The sequence below is a fragment of the Melopsittacus undulatus genome, chromosome 7, assembly GCF_012275295.1.
Source record: "Melopsittacus undulatus isolate bMelUnd1 chromosome 7, bMelUnd1.mat.Z, whole genome shotgun sequence".
NCBI lineage: Eukaryota > Metazoa > Chordata > Aves > Psittaciformes > Psittaculidae > Melopsittacus > Melopsittacus undulatus.
Genome location: NC_047533.1, coordinates 64,327,802 through 64,350,979, shown reverse-complemented (window position 1 = coordinate 64,350,979; position 23,178 = coordinate 64,327,802). Strand labels below are relative to the sequence as shown.

Here is a 23,178-nt window from a genome sequence, read left to right as displayed (position 1 = left end):
CATTATTTATTATATATAAGAAATACTAAATGCAGCTGCAATGCAAATCACTTCTCACACATCATTCATTCACATCAGTAATAGCTCTCACATCTCTTAGAAAGGAAATAACAAACACATGCAGCTAAAGACAAAAATAACAAGAGTGTGTGCATGATACTTGAGTGTCACGACCACGGTAATTAATCAGGGGCTGACAGCAGAAATCACTGCCTCTCCACTATGAAATCATAGAGGGAAAAACTGGGTAAATGGGAAGATCTACTGGAATTTACAATTGACTTCAATTCTGTGCATGTACATGCACACACATGTAAAGAAAGAATGAGTTAAGCTGAGAAAAGAAAAAAAGGCAGGAGGAGGAATGGAGCAAAGCATCATTGCTGAAATGAAAAAGAGGTTCAGAAGTTAGAAAAGAAAGGCCAGAAAAAAGGACTTGGCCATCAAGCAGCGAAGTCTGCTTCTCAACAAGCACTGACAAATTGCTCAATCTCCTTCCTTTCAGACTGAAAGAAACCGATGCTAGGGGGCATTGGGGAGTGGGAGATACGCCCTGTATAGATTTGGCAGAGGTCACAAGATCTCTATCTAGTCCACAGCACTTGCACATCCAGGTCACTGCACAGTGAGACACTGCTGACAGTCAACAAAAAGAAAACTATTTACTTTAGAGATTAGCCCTGGAAAATGGGAACAACCACACAGGACCCAATGGCCTACAACAAAAGCAACATCATTTCTCATTACTGGACTCTTTCACAGAGTGAGTAATCTTTTCAGAAAGCTTCTAGGTAGCAGACTCTTAGATTCATCTTCTGTCCCTGTTGAACCATCTTGCAACAGGTAAACATTGCAACTGAAGGAGAGTGGCCTCTCAGAAATCATGGACTGCTCAAGGTGAGTGAAGGTGGCAGCAGCAAGCTCTTGCAGTGCTGAATCCTGCCTGACCTCAGAGGAGCCACTTTATTTATAATAGCCTTCTCTTCATTTTCTGAGGCTTCAATTATCATAGTGTGTTTCTTGCTTAATAACATTTTAACACTGACATTATACTGCAATGCTAAAATTGGAATGTCATTTCAGGAAAACCTATAGCCACCCATGAAAATAAAATATCAGCTATAACAAATAAAGAAGTCAACATGAAAAACTTTTTGGGAATAGTACAGAGGTATCTGTAAATAATACAAGTACAGGTTGAATAGAGAACACTCACAGAGATTGCTGAAAGCAACCCTGAGAAAGCTGATAAGGGAAAAAAATGTGAGGCTATATGTGTAAATACTGAGGAAGAACAAGGACCTTGTGTGTCATGCTCAGAAAATACGGATTCTAAGCATACCTCTACATTAGCAAGTTTGGTAACATCTATATTAAGCTATTATATGGAGTTTCCTTCTTTCCAAAACTTTTCCCCAGTAGTTACTATTTCACACAAATATATCACTTTCAATGATATAAATGCTAAACCAAACACAATTCATGGAAACTGTACTTCATGAAATTGGCCCAAATGTAACAAGTAGCCAGTATTTGGAAATGGATTTTGTTAAGAAAATCTCCTTTTCCACATCCTCTTTTTTAATTCAGTTTTACCTTACATATTTAGTTAGAACTTCTGAAGATCTCTCTCTTGCTGTCACCATAAACAACAAAATACTGCACGTAAATTTCCCAAAGATTGTATCAAAGGATATTTCAGGTATTTTTTTAGGGAAAAGTGCAGTCTTTATGCACCTAAAAGCTGGGAGCCTGGCAAGGTGTGGCTGAACACCTGGCACTCAGTGCAATCACTTACATGTTCAGAAAGAGGTTCTGATTATGATGTTCTAAGGTTAGCAACCAGTATGAAAAGCATCCATGTGTGCTTCGCACTGCAGCCAAAGGGGCAACTAATGGCAGCCTGCTGGCTCACACAGAGCTGCCTGAGGTATGGCCTGAAACTCATAGCCAGGGCAGGTCTAGGGGCAGTGTTTGGGTGCACACCTGCTGCGCTTTGCATAGCAGATAGATTTACTCCTCTGGGTTCCACAGAGAGCAGGGTCTGTATCTGTGCTGCTGAAGTGTTCTACATAAAATAAGGCACCATACATAGGGAAAAATTTGGGAGTCACTTGGGTCAAGACCACATTTTGTCATCTGTACTTTTAAAGGCTGCATCATCCCTGACATTTTTTGGCATTTCTTTCTCTCAATTACAGCTCTTTTATTTTATTTTGGTTTTATTTCAGCCAGCTGAACTGGAGAGAAGGCTCCATTTTAAAATGTGACTGCCATTAGAGGTGGTGTTTCAGTGCAGGAAGATGTAATATAACCCTGCACTGTACCACTGTGTATTGTTTAATTCTCCGAATGGCCAAGGGGCAGACAGCAGTATAAAAGATCAGCTGCACAAACCCAGTAGTGACACGAATTGCTTACGTGGAGCCCTTCTGACCAATATTTTTCTCATGCTTTCTGATTTTGCCTGTCACTCGGGACAGGCATCTTAATAGTATAGACATGCTTTAATATGGTACAATCCATGTACTCCAAATTGCCTCCTGGAGCTATCCAGGAGGTTGTTAAGTGATATGATCATTAAAAGAGAGTGACAGCCTCATACAGCATTAGGGAAGGAATGTCAAGACCTGGGGACTGTCTGAGAGTCCTCCCTTACTCAAAAATACACAATAGCAGGTGAGTGGAGAAATGCAACTAAAGAATATCTCAGCTTTTGGTCTCTTTAGGTGAATCACTTCCACCACACCTCTTACTCATCACTTCGATGAGGACCAGGCCTGATAAACAAACCAGGTGACTCATTTATACATGCAAGTGGGAATTCAGTGGCTGAAGCAATGCCCAGACTTTGGCTCAGATGTTGCCAGAAGAAACCTGGGAGTTCCAGCCCTGTACTGCTCACTGCAGCACTGAATGCAGCAAGCATGAAGCACCAGCAAACAGCTCAGGGGAGAATGAAATAGTATCTTCACTTTGCTTAGGATGTAAGTTTTACCTGTCTTACAGGAATCCAGGGCTTTACTGGTAGACAAGGCACGTGTGTCCTAGATCCTTCTTAGAAGCTCACATTAGTAGATCCAACACAGAAAGTCCCCGTGCTTCTCAGTGGACAGAGATATTACAGATTCAATGCAAAAGCACAGAAAAAGCTGGGAAGAGCTTGAAACAGGTTCACCTTAAAAAAAAAAAAAGAGATGAATCATACCCACTGTTCATGCAATTGTTCTCTTACCGCAAGAGTGGCTTTCAAACCCAAAGGCCATCCTTTCTGAACCTCTGAGTCATGTATCCAGACAACCACCAGACAGACTTCTGTTCCTTGGTGTGCCTACAGAAAAAAAAGGACATGGCTCTGTTAGCCAGATCTTCACTGAATACCCAGCTGGGATCTAAGGCAGCTTTCCAATTCTGACTTTTGGTCACTCGTTTTCTCCAGCAGATGGTGGGACTTGCCCAGAAGACCTGCTCTGACACTTCCCCACTGCATTCGAACTGCATGAGAAGCTTAGGAAATAGTCCAGATCAGTTTGAATGCCAACAATGAAGTACAGGCAGGTGTGTAAAGAGATAATACTTAATAATGCATGGCCTAAACTATGGGTTCTGTACGATTAGCAGAACAAGGTGGCTACATCCAGTTAATTCAAATATCTCTTCCCAACACATCAGTGCCTGATGAACAGAGGAGCAGGCAGAGAAGGGACAGTGCCTTAATTTTCATTCTGCAAGGGAACTCAAATGATACCTCCTGTTGCTAACAGCTGATAATGACAGCTAGCCTGGGCAAATCGGAATGCTGAACACTCAACATGTTGTAGGGTTCTGGGGTTTTTTTTCATTTTCAACACACGCCTCCCCAGCCCCATTTCCTCAGAACACTGAACTACTCTGAGGTTAGCCCTGGGCAAGCTGGCAATTTATTAGAGAAAAGAACCCAAACTTTTCCTCAAAGGATAAGTGAGGGGATGGTCACCATGTGAAAATATTTCTTCTCTTTTTTTTTAGTAACAGATCCAGCAAAAAGGAAAATGGAACTTTAATGAAGGAATGAGAAATGGGGGTGCTTAAACAATGTCACCTCCTCTATCTTCTCTTGAGATACTGTTCACCCTACACTGAACCAATGGACAGCATAAGTGTCTCACCTTAACTTTGCTCTGATCCATACATGTACATAAGTGCTGCAGGGGAAAAGCTTGGCAACAGAAAGCATTCTTGTGACTTGGGGTGTACTCCTGCTCTTCAAATGCTGGAAACAGTAAAAGATAAAGAGACAATAAGGAACAAGTGACAACCATTTCCCACAGATGCCAGAACCAAACCAGTCTGCTGGCTAAAGCTGAAGAAAGATGTTAATTCCTGTGGCCTCAAGGACAAATGGTGTTAGCCATGTCTCAGGATTGAAGAGCAGCACGAGTTCTGTCAAGAGCTCAAGAGCACTTACTAGTATGTATTTGCTGCTGCAGGTTCCCAGCAAATAATGCCAGGGCTGTGCATGATGACCCAGCAGTACTAATTTGATCTGGATCAGGTCCTGGTATTTCTGGCTGACTAGCCAAGGTGCACACCATAAAGAATGATTTTAATGCAGGGTATATGAGAATAAGCAGTACTAAATCTGACATAAAGCATGATAGTACAATATTAAGCTGTTGAATCTGCTACTTTTAAACAAATCCAAATTGGCAGGGTGAGTTTACACTGGATCAGTGTGATGTGCCATGTGGCCAGAACCTCTCCGATCCCAATTTAAAGATTCTAAAGTTGGATTTACTATATAATCAATAGATGGCCTCAGCTGAACTCTTTAAAATGAATCTGCTCAATGCACTGCACACCACCTGGTACACTGCTATTATGTCAGCAGAGAAGTATGTTTCAGCTACAGCTGGAAATTCCCTAGCCCCTCTCCCTCTTGCTTCAGCAGTAGACAGCATCCCAGTAGGGTGAAAAAGGATGAGCATATGGCTAAAACCATTACTGACATCCTTATAGCATTTAACTTCTGTCCCTGGGCTTGTTTAAATGCAATTTGTGGTGCACCTTCTCTTTTTCCCAGTGAGGACCACTGAGGTGGAACATGTACACAGGCTAAAAGAGATCCAGTGGAAAAAAGGGACTCAAACTGAGGATGTATGCGTCAAGCATCAGGAAATAGTCTATGGAAACATTGTGCCTCATAGGGAGATAAATATGCAGCTTAGAGGCAATGATGTAAGAGTTATGGGAAACAGCAGTTCTGGGACCAGTTACCACAGCTACCTCAAGAAAAGAAAACAGTAATTCATGGTATGAAGCAATGGTAATGAAACCATGGTAATGGTGTGACTAATGCTTGCAAAGACACTCAGTTCACGTGCACACAGTCTACAGAAGTAGGCTTCCATTCCTGCAGACAGAGTGTATACACAATGGGCAGCTGATTGCAGCTGACGTATAATCTCAGGAGCAGTGATAAAGCAGAAATATTAGACTTGATAAGTAGATAGAAGAATTAGCTTCATTTTGAGGCTAAGCAGGAAATGTGGTTGCCAATAAGATAACTCAGAAAAGCAAGTCATGCCACTATTTAAAACATATTAGGGCTGATGTACAGAATATCAATTGCAACTGGCTAGCAGGGCAAGGCAAACCACAGGTTCGAATATTAAATTAAGTGCCAGATTTCATTTGAAATACAAGGTGGATTCTGTGATTCTGTGGAAGAGAACAGCAATCAGGAAGTCTTTCTTCTCTTTATAAAGCATCTATAATTATAAGGAGAGAGTCTCCGGGAGAGCAGATTGAACTTAAAAGCAAACCTCTCTGTGTCTGTTGGCCAGTCTATTCCAGCCTGCAAAAGCACAGGATTCCCAACAAGGAATTTGGTCAAGCCCAGGCAGAGCTGCAAGGAAGAGCCATTGAAACTAGCAGCAAATGTATCACAACCTCTTCCACAAAGATGGTGTTACCAAAAGACACTGAGCAGTGCACTGTAAATAATGGAGGTCATCTGATCTGAGCAAATAAGCCTTCCTACTTTACATACCTGTAGCATCTGCAGGTATATAAAATAGGAAGGGTCTGCCAAGCAGGATTTCTACTGTGGCAGAAGATAGAAATCAGATGTTCAAACCTTGGCCACATCATTAGATACAATTGTTAATGAAAGACAGAACCTCAGCTGCCTGCCAAAGGATCCCATGTCAACTGAACCAGCTCCAGAGAGACTCATTGTCTGAATCACAACATCCCCCCCTGGAAAGATGAGAGGTCAATGAAGAAGGTGACAAGATGTGACAACTGTTCAATGTGCTGGGAACGCAATATTACACTGAATAATCACAGACTACAGATGAGCAGAAATGAAATCCCATAAACATTAGGAATCTTCTGGGGAACTGAAAGCCATGAAGTATATACTGACTGCATAACTCTTGCAGCTTGTAAAGCTTTTAAAACGATTGATTTACAATGAATGCTGTATGGTAAGAATAGACACAGGAACTGGAAGTTGTAAAACAAAGTAAAAAAAAACATTACTATGAGTAAGACACCAATTTCAAAGTATTACATCTTTTACAGGTACAACAACAGTTCTGTGCGCAGATAGGAGTCCAAGAAACAGCAGCACTGGTCTAAAGCTAACAGCATACATGTAGACAGACACACAAATGTGGATGGGTGGAAAAGTAGATATAATCTATGCTCTTGGGCACAGAGCAGTTATTTTTCGACATGGAGTAGATAAATGGTCTGTTCATAACAAAGCAGTACCAAGCAGAGTTTGTTCATGTTGTACCACTGGTTATAGCACAGTAACAACTGGGCAGCTCACTAACTGTAGCAGACATGTACAGCAAGAACTGTTTCCAGGGTCAAGCACTACACCCAGATGCATTGCTAAAGGCTCTGTAGAACTGTAAGCACTCTCTCAACATATATCTCTCCACCTGGCTTTTCCTGAGACAAAACACGCTCCAGGGTTGGCCATTCTATCATGAGTAAGTGCCACAGAGACTGCTCTCTAAAGAGTAAGCAGCTGTCTAAGCAAGGTAAAATTCACTTAGAAGGCATAGAATATAATCTGGAAAATCATGGATTGTTTTCTTCACACTTGGGATATCAGCCATTTCTAGGCATGTCAACAATGCTGAACTCAAGACTAACAAGTTAATTCTTGTTGAAGGATCAAGGTATTTATTACTACTGCCCTATTGCTAGTTCTTCAACTTTGTTGTTTTGAAGTTCAGGTTGTTACCCCAAATATAATTTATTAGAAGAGGCACTCCCATTTCCCTCCTGTACTTATAATGAAGAACCTACAGAAGAGTAATATGGAGTACGTAGATTTTAGCAGCTTTTTGGCACATATGTCATCTGAGAGAGGATTAAGCCCAAGACAAACTGCTCTTTCGGGTCACTTACATGATTTTTGAATTACATTTTTCTCCAGTTGATCCTGACAAGATATGGCTCTAAGATTTTTAAAAACCTTTCCGGTAACATTTTATAATAGCTGTCCAAGGCAAAAAATGGCACACTGGTGATGCAAAGAGCTTCTAACTCAGTAAAATGCTGTTTTACAAAACAACTTTTTACTTCTTCTTAAACAGCAGAGGTTTAGACTGGATATAAGGAAGAAATTCTTTCCTGTTAGGGTGGTGAGGTGCTGGAATGGGTTGCCCAAGGAGGTTATGAACGCTCCATCCCTGGCAGTGTTCAAGGCTAGGTTGGATGAAGCCTTGGGTGATATGGTTTAGTGTGAGGTGTCCCTGCCCATGACAGGAGGGTTGGAACCGGATGATCTTAAGGTCCTTCCCAACCCTAATTATTCTATGATTCTATGATTCTTTATTCCCTTCCAGAAAATAGCCTCTTCATCCTTTCTAACTCTTCATCCATCTTTTCTGTTTCAATGTCCATTTATGTAAGGTATTTGACAAAGCTTGTTTACTTGCTTGCAACCCAAGGAAACACTGTGTACTATTAAAATCAGGCCAACACCATTTTAACAGTCCCTCTAGGAACTTTTGTTTGGTATCAATCTCTGCCACTGTTTTGCAATAGTAGCCTTATTAGAAATCAGTGTCTGAGGCCAAAAAGCAAAGGAAAGCACTTTACCCCTGAGATATCTGGAGCTGAGCCTCCCCATCCCCCCTCCCCCCCCCCCCCCCCCCCCCCCCCCCCCCCCCCGAGTTCTTTGCAGTGATGGGGAGAACAGATGAATGGAAAGGACTAAGGAAATGTTAAGGAGAGACACTATTTTTCTCATATAGTTTGGACAGACCTGAAGTTTAAGCAGAGCAAATTGCCTGTGCCCAAAGTGGACACAGAGGTTTCAGCATTTGCATTTTTAGCATTTACGTTTAGAACAGTAATTTCCAGGCTGGGGGTAAAAAGGTAGCCTAAAAAAAAGGAAAGTAAGATTCTGCTAAAATGACTCTTGTAACTGTCTACTGTGAAAAGCTTTTGATGCCTTCTGAGAACCAAGAGACAAGAATCTATCTAGAAGTCTCTCAAATGCTCAAGAAGATCAGTCCTTCGCACTAGAACCTGAAAAAAAGAGTTGCTTCAGCAGTGGTGCAAAGCAGAAGAAAGGGGGAGCGGGGCTATGGAACAAAACCCAGAGACAGACGTGCTTGGAAAGTGGGGCTCAGCTAACTGACATTTGTGCCAGTCACTGTCAGATGCTGGTAAATCTGGCTCAGCCTGGCAATGACAAACTCTATAGGAGCTGCTGTGGGGCCAAGGTTGGTGTTTTGCACAAGCAGAGGTGCCGGCTCTTTCCAGATCCCAGAAAGTCACAGTCCAGGAAAGTTGCTAGCACATTGATCAATTATACATAAAGGCATATATACACCTGGATTAGCCATTATGTGGATCAGTAACTACATGTACAACAGGCTTGGAGAGTGGCATGTGGATACTATAGCTACTTTTATCAGTTTCCTCGAAATGGAAAAAACCCCACCCAAATATCTATATATCATGAATTAAGCATTATGTGTTACTCTGTCTGCTTTGTTGGTGTTCTTCCTTTTTGCTTACCAAGATGTCACTGAAGTCAACTGACTTGTTTGCGTGGTGGAAGCACTAACACACTAGAAAACTGGGTTTAATATTGCAAAGCTTATGGTGGAGAGGTTTCAGCTCATTTTTGTCTCTTCTTTCTTAAATGTGATACCACCTGCTATTACCAACTAATTGTTACAAAAGAACATCGGCTCATTAGGATCAGAAAGCTTAGACTGATTTTCTGCATTTCTGAAGCTGTGTTTCAGTAATGGTGCCACTCGTCCCTGTTACTTCCAGTCTAGTCATGGAAGAGCAGCTTAAGTGTACTGTTGGAAGCAAGGATAAATATGTGTTTCCTAGCGTAACAGTGATGTTATGTAGGCTTCAGTGGTCTGGCAACAAAAGTAAGTATCCTGTAGAGAACCATCCATAAAGTGTTCACCCCAGTAAAGACAGGCATAAATGATTCAAGTGAAAATCCAGGCAAACTTCACAACAAAGAGGCTTCAAAGACAGGAGCAACAGAATTCAGAGAAAGAAAAGGAAAAGGTTCAGACATCAAGAAATTAAACACTATTCATGCCTAAAAATTAAATCTGAAACACCTCTGTAAATAGGTAAGTAAATGAGGTGCTGCACTACTGTGTGTAAATATGCAGTACTGCCCATGAATTCATACCTTCAGTCAGCTCATTTGTACATATGATTGACAGCCTCAGACGGAAAGCTTGATAAACATACAACACACAGAGGCTTCAACTTGGTTTAAGTATATACAATTTTTGTTCTTATCATACCTGTTCCTGGCTGTCAGGCTGTCACTTTTACCAAAGAACTGCTTACTTCTCCCTTCCTTCTGTTTTCCTTATTTTCTTTTCTGTTTTAATTGTGTGTAGGGGATAATAAAATGGAGAGTGGAATAAGTGAGATATAGATACCCAAAGCAGTTCAAGCTGGCTGTGCTTCAGCTACTGAATTGTAATTTGTTGACTTCCTGCCAAGTTTTGTGCAAGGGTATGCCAAAAGGGCATTTCCTTAACGATTAAGGAATGTTTCACACAAACCAGATTGACCTTTATACCACAAAGCAACCAGCATCAGTAACACTAGGAAATACTTTGTTTCTGATGCATCTTGAAGGAAAATTCATTGAGCTTCAGCTGTGGAGAAGTCTATAAGGACTTTTACACGTGCTTTATCTCAATTACAGCTTGAGGAATGCAGCTAAATATGTTGGAAATGAACAGGGAAAAAATACCTGTGCATCTGTAATAGCATTCTTAGGTGGCTCTGACCATTTGGTTCCAATGAAGCAACATCTGAAAACATTAGAGAAATGCCTTGGGGGAAAAACTCCCTCTCTGGTAGTCCTAGTTTTCAAAGGGTACAAAAGAGATGTAGAGACTGACACAATCTGTTACCATCAGTTATCATCAGTATCTTTGCTCCTTTCATACACCTTAAATTGCTGTTGGTTTTTGAAGGTTGTCTTAAAATGAAGACCTGTTTTGGAGAAAAACATTCAAATAGTTCAGAGCTTTAAGCAGGTTACAGGGCCTTCCTTGGAATGGACAGTGCTAACTGAAAGTATATATGCAATTAGAAAGGAGTTTATTAAAATATCAAATACACAACACAGTAGACTGTAGAATGACCCAGTTCAGGAAAATGATGCAGCATGTACTGCTTTAGCCTTTTTCTACTGAATAGCAAGATAAACACTGTGCTAATGTAGAATATTTTTAACACCCTAGTTTTGAAAGCCAGGCCCCATGCCAATTTTTACCTGGCATGAGATTAAGGAGAATATGATTTATGGGGCTTAAAAGATAGGACTTCTGCTGTTATGAGTCACTGAATAGTTATAGCTGGTTTTTTGTCTACTGTTTTTAATTTGATTTTTTTTCCTTTTAGAGGTTACTTCTCACCGAGACAAGAAACCAGTTTTGATACCTACGTTATTGCCAAATCATAAAGACGGTTAAGGTTATGGTAGATGGACCACGAATATCAAAGAGCTATTTTGCTAAGCATAAAAATTTGCAAGATAATCTTAGTCTGTTTCTACTCTCTGAGATTGCACTAGTGGTCACCCTGTTAGTCTCTGAAAACCACTAACATACTGGTACTAATCTAGGATCTTCAGAACACAGCAGATTACCTGCAGAAATTAAAATTTTCTCCATAATATTGGATTTTTTCTTCTCTAGTTTTATCTTCAAGCTGCAAATAAACTACACTGCACTAGAAGGCAAAGAAGAAATCCAAATATGCCATATTTGCACCCTGAAAAAACATGCAAATCAAAAGAGTATGTTGCTACTTAGTAACTCCTCAAACTTCATATTGTGGCAGAGTTTATCATTGTACAAAACATTATACAACAGTAACAGTTGCAAAATAGCAACTCATAGTTCAGGAAAAATCATAAAGTTAAGTTTATTTTCTTAATAACACCAGAAAGCCTATTTTTTATCTTCTTTCTTCATTTTTTTAAGAGGCTGATGACAGTAAACCACATGATACATTTGATTTGAGACACAAAGCTCTTATATTGTGATAGGAAATTCTTCATTACTATAATAAATTTGCCCCATATCCATTAAAATCAAAAGAAAGAAAAAAAGAAAGGAGGGAAGGGAGGAGGGCAGGCATTTATTCAATCGGGCAGAATGACATACATCTAACTAGTAACTGGTTGCCAAGTAATTTTTCTACTTTTACTGATTTCAGAAGCATATTTTCATGCCAAGTGTTGGCCTCATCTAATCTGCAAGCCTGGACACTCAGCTCCATTGTGACCTGTACATTGTAAACCAACAGATTATATGTTAAATTGTGTAATTATGTGATAAGAGCATTGTGCAAGCCTACTGTAATACTGGATTCTTGGAGGACATCAGAGAATTGTCTTTGATTCTGCAAATGTGTAGACATCAGCTGGGCTGATAACACTAGCCAAGGATCTGGCTGTGTGTGTGACTGACTTCAGTGAGGGAAGATCTCTCCTCGATCACTCTCACAAGGACTAAAGTTTGTATTATAGTTCTAATAATACCAGTAAAAAAGAAGATATCACTAACACTCTTTATAATAATAGTTTTGTTCACATATTGGGTCAAGTTAATTTCTGAGGTAATTCTAGCTGAAGCTGTCCAGGCTACAACAGGCATTAACTAATCCATTAGATTTGTCCATTACCTGCTCTCTTGAGACATCCTTATAATCTGATTGACCAGCACTTGATGTACACACACTGTTAGGAGAATAGCTGCTAATAATAGTGACTTTAGTGGTGAAAACACATGCTAACTGAATTCCATGCATGCATGAGAATGGGCTGGCAATTGAAGCAAACAAAACAGCACAGTAGCTGTGCCATTGTCATCCTACAATGTCTGTGAAAATACAGAGCATAAGGACAACTGCAAATCTAAAGGAAGATTAAAGATGCCATCCCTGAAGAGGAAATCTACAGAACAATCCACCTAGGTCCATAACACCATTTTACATCAAAAGCAAACAAAAATATCTCTGAAGTGACACCAGGCACTTCATGTCACCATTTGTGTCATACACATTGAGAAGAACACTCAATAAAGCTCACTTCATCCATCAAAAGAGCTCAGTGAGAACTCTGCTCTGAAGGACAGCTGAGCCTTTGAACAAGTCATTGCATGTTGCACAGAAATTTACCATGAGGCAAACGAATAAACTGGCACTAAATATGAATCTCTGAATGTTCTATTCTACCCTAAGCAGAAACTTTAATAAAAAAAATCCTTAAAGAACTAAAATGTATTCTAGAAAAGCATAATATTGTAAAAGAACTTTGCCCATAAACCTTTCTCTTAGCCGTGAAATAAAAGCTCAGAATCTTGGTGGACCTGATCACCAGCAGCAAATGACCTACAGGAACTTTGCTGCTGGTCATCAGGTCAGTCACGTTTCTGACCTTTGTAAATTTCCTCCAGGAAGCTGCTGAAGCTTCCAAACTATTAGTGCAATTTTTGTAACTCTGTCAAACCTTATAGAGCTGGCTACAGACTCACAAATGCTACCAGAACAAGAGCAGCACTCACTAGTACTGACTGTCAGAAAGAGCAGAAACAGAGAACTCTGGAGTCAGGGCACAATAGTGGAAAAGCAAAATGAGAAAAAGGTTGCTAGTGTCTGCTTTGAGAACTGGTAAAATATGTAAATTCAGGGCAGCTGAAGATGTAATATCTGCCGTTATAACATCTTTGGTACCTGAAAATGAGGATCAACTTTTCCATTTAAAACCCCACCAACATATAATATTTCAGTCCTATATTGAAAGCACAGACATTAAATCTCTGTTGATTTACTCTGCTAACCCTTTAGTCATGGGCATTTGCTCAGCACTTGCACTTGGGTACCAATGTGCTTATTATATTCTAACACATTTCTAGAACGTTTTTTAAAATGCTTTTTTTCTTTTTTTCAAATACAGCATTATCTCTTGTGCTTTTAACCAGAGACCTTTCCATGGCATGACCCACTTAGATCTGCAGTTAATACTGTCAAGCGTTTTATTTTTTAATTCTCCAGGATAAGCAGTTACAGAATGGCAAGGCCACCTGTACCATGAAACACTTGCCAAGGACACTGCAGAATCACTGTCACTCCAGACACTTAAGACGGGCTGAAGAAAGCAATAATACACATGCAGCATGAAACTGCTCAACATTGGATGAAAAACAGTTAACACTTCCATCTGTGCTCTGACACTTGGATTATTGCTAAAGCTTAAATTCTGAGACTCAGTGATCAGTGGCACTAAACAGACTGCACCAGCACAGCATTTGTAACACATACCCTCTCAAATCTTGACAAGAGAATGCCATCTAAGGCTAAATACCTCTTAGTTTTCTTCAATATATGAATGAACAGTAAACCAGTGAAAGAGTGAAATAACCTCCAGAAAGGATTCCAGTTCCTTTGTTGAGACTGACTGGAAATAGCCAGAATTATACAGTATCATGTCATTGCAAAGCCTTTTCCCCAAAACACTGTCACTTGATTGCAACAGATTGTTCAGCTTTGTCAGATCTTGGTCAAATTAATACAATCATCAAAATCCATTAGCAGGACAAAGCAAATCCAGGACAAATACTCTATCATCACAGAGCTGCCATGCCTTACACAGCTGTCCTTTGTTACTGTACTTTACACTTGGTGACACAGTTTTCCTGGAATGTTGCTTCTGACCAGCATGGGATTTGTAGAAAAATGTTTAAGGCAACAAATAACAGAGATGAGACAAAGAATGCCATTTTGGTGCACAAAGGAAATCTGATGGTAATAGCAGTGTTTTGATGTTATTTCTTGTGTAGCAATCCCTCTGTTCCAGTGCTGGCTCTCATTGTTTCTGAGAAGTAATGGAAGTGCTTTAGGGCCAATACTTTACTCAAGAAAGGTGGCAATAGCAGAATTGTTTCAGCCAAGGTGGCCTAACACTCTGTTGCTTTTCTCCTTTTTATTATCCCACTTATCTCTGTGAGCGCAAAGTAGAGTTTTCTCATATGTGGCTTCCTCTGGCAACCCAGGACAGCTGTTCAGCTCCTGACAGTTGTTCCTCATCTCTGCTAGATTGCAGTTTGCCACCTCTGCTTCAGAAAAGAGTGCCAGGAAACTTCCCACATCCTTTTGCCTAATCTAGGAGGAGATCCAGCCCCTTCATGCAAATCTTGTCTCTTTTATTCCATGAAGAGTTTCAGAGAGGAAAAAACCTAAGATAAATTGTGTTCTACAGTATCCCCAGCAAGTTATTATAGACTATTTAACATTATTGATTTACATGTGCAAACTTTAATAGAGACTTTAAAAATACAGATTTTTGTATCAGTTATGCAATAAAACCAGACTGCTATCAGGCAGTTAAGCAAGCAAGCCCAGATTAGAGATTCTAATTACAGTCTATTTAAACAGACTGTGAGAGCAAAAACAGAAGGGCAACCAGTTTTGATCTAATAAAAGTAAATAAATACACCCTGCCCCCCTTCTAAATACCAGGAAAGTGGTATTGAAGTCTGGACAAATATTTTAAGAATAGAATTTTTGTGTTTTCATTTTACACCATAGATTGCTTTTTTTTTTTCCTTTTTTTTTTTTAAGTGATGAAAATACAGGACAAGAGTTTACAAATTATTAAATATTTCCTGTGAAACAGCACAGATAGAAAAAAGTTTTCAAGAGAGTTTTTTAGAGAAGAGCGAAGTGCGTCAGTATTCATACTTTTCTGAAAAACCTGTAGGACAATTACCCTCTATAAAGGAACAGCATAAGGCAGGATGAAATTGCACAGAAATCATGAGAGAGAAAAATATTGATTGCCAAGGTTATGGTGGGCGCTTGATAACTGTTGTTCAAAACCGTTAGATTAGTGTCCACTTTAAGAAATCCCAAGGAACATTTGCTGTGGGAAGCTTATGCAGAAGAAGCAATACATTTTATTTGCATTGTTAAAACCTGACCCAGAGACTCCTAGATGAAGATTACATTGCAAAGAACTGCTTGGGGCACTAATCTACAACAGTAGTAGTTCTATGCTTGCTAAAGAATATAAATACCAGAAAGCACAGAAGTTAGATACAGGTGACAGCAGGAAAGGAAGTCAAAACTTGCTGAGAAATCTGTGCCACCATTACCCTGTCACAAACCAGCAGTCTAGCAGGTGAGCATGGAGTGTCATGGCAGAGAAATTTAGAACCAGTCAGCTGGAAAGACTATGGAAAATAAGACAATATTTGTTATAGCTAGAAGATGACAAGCAGCTTATCAGTGACAGTTCTGTGCCTGCATTTAGCAAGAATTCTTCTAATCTCACGTTATCCAAAAGTACATGAAGATATTGCTATAAAGCTAAAAAAAGATTGAGAAGCACTAAAAAAAAATTATCTTACAAGAAACCCCAAACCAAAAAACCTCCTTTTGTGGCTGCGTTCAATAAGTATTGTAGAAGAAGATTAAGAAGATTATTGTACAAGAAGAAATATTGTACATCTCTTAGATGTCCAAGAAAATGAGAAATATTAAGCAAGTGGAAAATAGGGCTTCATATCAAGATCATTAAAGACAGTGGAGAAAAACAAAACAAAAAAGACCTGTTAATGCCAACATAATTCACAAGACACCTATATTTAGTTAGCATTAAAACCGGATATTTGGAATCAAGTTCTGAGCTCTAAGCAATAATTTTGGTTTTACTATACAGAGATGTTTTAAATGCTTCCAAACACTTGCCATTAAGCTTTTTCTTTTTTCCCTTTTTTTCTTTTTCAAGCAAGAAGATATATTTCCTAAAATCTTTTCAGCCAGCTGGCTGCACATTGCCCAAAGTTGTCTCCGTATGTCTTATCACTTTGGCTTTGTAGCATATGGCTTTACAGCACTTTCAAAGGTAGCAGAAATAGGTGTTGTGAACAGCCTCAGATAATTAAAGGAACAGGAAGGTAAGTTCATTTAAAAAAATTCTCACAACACATCAAAGAACGACAGCAGTGAGTGCAGTGATAAAAGTCCTGCAGTCAATGTGTCATGGTTTGAGCATGTTTTGAGGGTGTTTTTGTTCAAGGTTTTTTCCAGCCAGGGGGAGTCCGGGAGGAAGGAGAGACAGGACACCTGACCCAGGCTAGTCAATGAGGTATTCCATACCATAGCACGTGATGCCCAGGATGCATACTGGGAAAGGGAAGGCTGGAGGGGGGAGCTGTGGAGGAAAATGGAGGAGGGAGCACATGGTGCTCGGCCGGGCAGGGTGGAGTGAGTTATGGGTCGGTGGCTGGTGGGGTGTTGTATTCTTTTAACTTGCTGTTTGCTGTATCATTATTATTTGTAGTAGTAAATGGCAGTAGGGGTTTTGTGTTATGCCTTAGCAATTAAACCGTTCTTATCTCAATCCGTGGGGGCTACATTCTTTGGATTTTCCTTCCGAACTCTCCGGGAGTAGGGGGACTTGGTTTAAACTACGACATTTTTGGCGCCCAACGTGGGGCCCGAGGGTTTGAGATAAGAACAGATCTGAGCGGATTTATGGTCTCTTGTCACAATGCTGATTTATTGGCTCTTAGAGGTTTTTCCATACACCAAGACAAACAAAAAGAAATCATTTCTTAATACATGGACCAATCCCTACAATGCAATTGAGTCCATTTGGTCCATGTATTAAGAAATGATTTCTTTTTGTTTGTCTTGGTGTATGGAAAAACCTCTAAGAGCCAATAAATCAGCATTGTGACAAGAGACCATAAATCCGCTCAGATCTGTTCTTATCTCAAACCCTCGGGCCCCACGTTGGGCGCCAAAAATGTCGTAGTTTAAACCAAGTCCCCCTACTCCCGGAGAGTTCGGAAGGAAAATCCAAAGAATGTAGCCCCCACGGATTGAGATAAGAACGGTTTAATTGCTAAGGCATAACACAAAACCCCTACTGCCATTTACTACTACAAATAATAATGATACAGCAAACAGCAAGTTAAAAGAATACAACACCCCACCAGCCACCGACCCATAACTCACTCCACCCTGCCCGGCCGAGCACCATGTGCTCCCTCCTCCATTTTCCTCCACAGCTCCCCCCTCCAGCCTTCCCTTTCCCAGTATGCATCCTGGGCATCACGTGCTATGGTATGGAATACCTCATTGACTAGCCTGGGTCAGGTGTCCTGTCTCTCCTTCCTCCCGGACTCCCCCTGGCTGGAAAAAACCTTGAACAAAAACACCCTCAAAACATGCTCAAACCATGACACAATGTCACCGGACAGTCTTCCCTGCTAAATCCAAAAATTAAGGCTAATATTTCTGCACTGGAAAGTTCCAGAATTATTTGACTTAAATGTTTTTTATTTTCCCTTTAGAGTCTCAATGGACCAATGTGAATCTCCAGCAAAAGGCTTCATAACTGAAAGAAATTTAAAGACAGGAGAAATAAACCACAGCAAAAAAAAATATTATAAAATAAAATAAAATAAAATAAACCAACAAAACTAAACAAATCAACAACTCAGCAAGTCAATGGAAGCAGACTGCTAGAGATGGATGAGCAATGGTGTCCACAATTTTATTCATTATCAAATTAACTTCTGTTTTTTAAAGAAGGTTACAGCTCCCAGGTTTAGCCCTCTTGAGCCACTATAGAAGCAAATACCAAGGTTAACTCAGTGGTTTGCATACATCAAGAAACAAATTTCACTTCCATGGACATTCTGAGAAAAGCTCCCATTAATACACAGAAAAATAGAACTGAAATTTTAGAATAACCTACAAACCTTAGTGTTTTTATTGTATTTCTACTCTTTCCTCTAAGTTTTAACTATGAATTCTGAATTGTCAGCATCTCTCCTTGAGCTTTTTTGTCAGTGCAAAACTGTCTTAAGCAACCTGACAATTTCCTCCCTACTGCTCTTGTATTTATGAAACGAGATCAAAGAAAAAGCTAACATGAACAAAAATGGTACAGCAATTTAAGAGTTCATGCCCAAACCTGTAATTAATAAATGCCCCAATATTTTCCCCCTTCAGGCATGCTGCTGTTAACCAGTATTTTAAATGCTAAACTTCATACATCACTCTTTTCTTGACTAGACTTGACTTTATATTTCTCCAGGTATTTGCAATTAGGTTTCTGGACATTCACCAAATTGCCATTCCTAATTCACTATCTGTTCAAGCCAAGCTGGATTTCACAAACAAGACTGAAATCCTCCATCTAGATGTTCTCATAGCACGCTCACATACCATAAACCCCAAGTCTCTGCAAGATACTATGTTAAATTCATTCTTTCGTAATTGGATATTTGAGCTCAAACCCAAGCCTCCAAGAAGCTCAGCTTTTCTTTGCTCTTCTTCGTTTGGCCAGTAGCAGACAGGTTATTTAAGCATGCTCTCTTTCTGCAGTCTGTGCCAGGAGCTACAGGCAGCACAGACATGGAATTGGGAGCAGCCTGTTGTATTTCAGGTAGAATTTATTTTCCTCTGCAGGCAAGAGTCATAAACAACCTTGGATCCAGTTTACCAGTTAAAATACTTCATTAGGGTTATTATGCCTGTCTCCGGTTATACACATCACCTTCTAGAAAGGATACAGTCAGGTAGGAGCTGCCTTGCAATGAAAAGTGCCGCCTTGATCTCAAAACAATTCAAAGCCAAGGCATTAAACACAATAAATTAAAGGCCTAGAAATTCAGCTGAGGGCTATATCTGGAACTACACTGTTAAAAGGGATGCCAAACAACTAACTTGTAAAACGAAAGAATGGCACTGGGTTTTTTACTGAAAGGAAGGATGTAACTACCAAACTCTGGAGGGCTCAGGGCTGTGGATTTGAACAGAGATGAGCTAAGAAGAGGAAACCAAACGGCCAGAAATTCCAGAAGCTTAAAATTCCAAGTTCATAACCAAACATACAAAAAGACCCCTCCCTCAGTTTCAGAGATTATACAAACAAGTACAGACTTCATATATTTAAAGAATCAAAGATGTTATTAGTTGGAAGTTAAACAATATTGGATATTACAAAGAATGCCAGTAGGAATTTAAGTGCAGTCATTGTCTACAACCAGCACTGGAACTTTGAGCGCAACCTTGCTATATGCTCCCAACATAAGAACAGTTTAAAAGAAATGATGTGTTAGTCACAAGGTAACTAAATGCTTTCAAGCAATTTCTTAATTTGTTTGATGCATTATGCTGCAAGTTAGAAAGGTCTTATAGCACCTAGTAAAATCCCTGTTAAGAAAGATTCTGGATTGGAACTTTCCTGACCATTTATTCTGCTACTTATACTTAGAAGAAGTCAAAAGGAGCAGAGAAAACTTCTCTAGCTTGTGTTGGATGAGCTGTCTTTGTAGTCACAATAGTGACAACTTTCTACAGCAAACATGTTCATGGTCAGTAGCATTTCTCAATGTCCATATTTGTTCAGGAAAGAGAATAGGTGAAGGCCACATACAAGCTATGCTTATGGGAAGGGCTGATGTAGGCCTGTATTTAGTTATTCTCATTATTAAACCCTAGATTTAAGCTATTTTCATGTCCTCAGTATTTCTCTTGGTAACCGAGGAAGTTCTACATGAGAGAGGCAGAGATACAAAGTATCCTACTTTCAGATTCCTGGTTAGTTAGAATATCTCTGGTGCACTGCTTCATTACAGGAGGAAAACAGATGCTGTGTCGCATGGACCTCACTGTTTTTGGCTATCAAATCATTAATTGGAATTTAGGAAACTCAACATCTTGAAATACCTGTTTTTCAAAATGTCAATTCTCTTAATGAGTCAGTCTGAAAGAAAGCATATAATCTATGGCATCTCCAAATACCCAAATACTCTACTTACCCAGTTAAATGATCTATTAAATAATGCTCCTTCTGGGCACACTCTACATTAAGGAACAGGAAGAGAAGGGGCACGACAATAAACTTCACAAAGACATGTTGTCCAGGAAGGATTTCCCACATGAAGAATTTGATCATCTAGTCCTCTGTCTGCTTGCCTCTCCTGACTGTAGCTCTTTTACACTGCAGTGTTCTGCGGACGGAACCCCAACCAGATATTGTGCAAATTTTTGCTGCAAACTGTGACAACCTCTTTAACTCTGTTCACCATCAAGCTATGCTTCATTCACATTCTTGTTTCTTTTTGGTACTAAAAGAAAAAAAAAGTCTGAGAAGTTATTCTGAAAGCTGGATAACAAATGCCAGATGATTCCTAAAGCTAGACAAAAAAAAGGTATCTTACAGTATATATAAGACAGAGTTAGTGTCACCAGACACACAAGCAATTCATCTTTACATTTTGTTTTTGAAGTTTTGAGCCATAAAACTTGTTTGGAAAACTAGTGTGGTTCAAACTATTCTATTTCTTGCTATTAAATTCAGGCAAACTTAACAGACATGTATATATCAAACTGACATCATATTGCAGGATTTTCTTCCCTGGCCACTTGTTTACCAATCCCCAATCCACCTTTCTTCCTTCCTGTCATTTGTGATCCTGAAATGTCCTTTTTATTTGCTTTTGAGCTTCACCGAGGATTGTTGTTATTGTTTTCATTATTTAAACCTCATCTTAGCTCCTATCTGCCTTTAAATTTCATAGCTACTCTTCATTTCAATGTGCCTGATAACACATTCTCGCCTCCTCATCCCAGGAAGCTTCTGCAATCCCATTTGCTCCCTGAAGGCACTCAACTTTGCAAGATACCAGCAGCACCTTCAAGTATGCTGAGAAACTGCTGCAGACACAAAGCTGTTCCTCATGAGCCTTTGCTATGTTAACCTGGGAGTTAACTCTTTCCAAAGTCTTAAAATTGCTGCCTTTCTTTGGCAATGTACACACCCCAGCTGGTGTGGTAAATAGGGACAAGGCACAGTGTCATTTAGGATACTTCTTCCACATTTCCCTCTGAGATGATGTGGAGCTTCTTTGCTGACTAGTAATTTGCTAGACTGTTTACTCTGGAGAGAAAGATGTTCAGGGGAGACCTCATCTCCCTCTACAACTTCCTGAAAGGAGGTTGTAGTGAGGTGTGTCCATCTCGTGTCCTAGGTAACAAGCAATAAGAAAAGAGGAAATAGTCTCAATTTGCACCAGGGGAGTTTTAGATTAGCTAACAGGGAAAAATTCTTTACCAAAAGGGTTGTCAAGCATTGGAACAGGCTGCCCAGGAAAGTGGTGGATTCACCTTGACAAATATTGCCTCAAACATTAATCACTGGGGGTTTTTTGTTTTGTTCCTGTTTTTGTGATGGTTGTCCAAACAACCTCAGTTGTTATATATACTCCATAAGGAGCAGAGATGTGGCTCCTACTTTAAAAATGTTGTGGTCTAATAATGGGAATGGTGTCTTTCAGCATTAGATGAAGACCTGGTGACTGAACAGGTGGAACAGTGTGCACCAAGATATCTACTGAAACTAGTGGTGGAGCATGTGGACAAAATGTTCTGTCAGGTGGTGCAGGATGGCCTTTTTGCATCTGGTCCCTTCTGTATAACCTGGTACAGTAACATCTCCTATCCTGTATCCTGCCCCTTCTTTGCATGGTGCTGTAGCTTGGGCCAGAAAGAATGATGGCCCTAAGAAGCCTTTGCTACTACAGGGTAAGGAAGACTTTCTAGAGATATACACACCAGCTGGCCCTGCGCAATGCAAACCAGTATATTTGCACAGACAGATTATTCCTGTAGTTCCGATTTTATAGAAAACAAAACACAGTAATCCATTTTCCTGTAGTTTTTAGCAAGTTACAAAAAATCAGATAGGAGAATGTCAGCTGAAGAGAAAGGATACATCCTGCATTCAGACCTGCATGGTAAAAAATTCTTCTTACCCTCACTAAATTGCTTCTGCTATTAGTGAGAGTGCTTCATGTTGTTGAAAAGATACATAGTGTTAGCTGAAACCAGAATTACAGAGTCCCAAAGGTTGGAAGGGACCTTGAAAGATCATCCAGTCCAACCCCCCTGCAAGAGCAGGGTAAGCTAGAGTACATCACACAGGAACTTGTCCAGGTGGGCCTTGAATATCTCCAACGTAGGAGACTCCACAACCCCCCTGGGCAACCTGTTCCAGTGCTCTGTCACTCTTACAATAGGACAAAGAGCTCTTTCTAATCCATGGAGTACAAACAGCAAAGTCCTTTCTGTAGCAAAAGCAGCTGTAAACAATGAAGCACAGGTACAAGGTACTTAACCTGTCACAGTTAAGATATACAAGCTGCAAACACAACGGTAAGCTACTGATTTTCAACCAAGCAGGAAATTAATAAAATGTGTAAAGTTGAGAAGAAGCCAGACCTGTGGCAATGCCTGGACATTGCACAACAGACGTTATGGAGGAGAGAGCATAGGACAGAGCATAAGTACTTATTTTTGTATGTAACTCACTGAAGTTACATTAAATTATAATTTAGAAATATTAAAATACATACTACACATGTGTTATTTGCATCTGGCACCAAGAAGATCCAGTCAGGATTTCAATATCCTTGAAAGTAGCATCCTGCCTTGTTTCAGAACTACTGTGGCCAGCAGGACTAGGGAAGTGATCATCCCTCTGTACTCAGCACTGGTAAGGCTGCACCTCAAATACAGTGTTCAGTTTTGGGCCTCACTACAAGAAAGATGTTGAGGTGCTAGAGTGTATCCAAAGAAGAG

At 39.9% G+C, this 23,178-nt stretch overlaps 1 long non-coding RNA gene across 1 annotated transcript in view; it reads right to left on the bottom strand.

Moving 5' to 3' along the window:
* The window catches only part of LOC115947441 (uncharacterized), a 52,951-nt gene that overhangs the window by 8,027 nt on the left and 21,746 nt on the right, over window positions 1-23,178 (bottom strand). The window contains exons 3-4 of the long non-coding RNA XR_004081365.2: window positions 4,149-4,252; window positions 2,999-3,331 (exon numbers count right to left, since the gene is read on the bottom strand). This is a non-coding gene — a long non-coding RNA (uncharacterized lncRNA). The remainder of the gene's footprint in view (window positions 1-2,998; window positions 3,332-4,148; window positions 4,253-23,178) is intronic.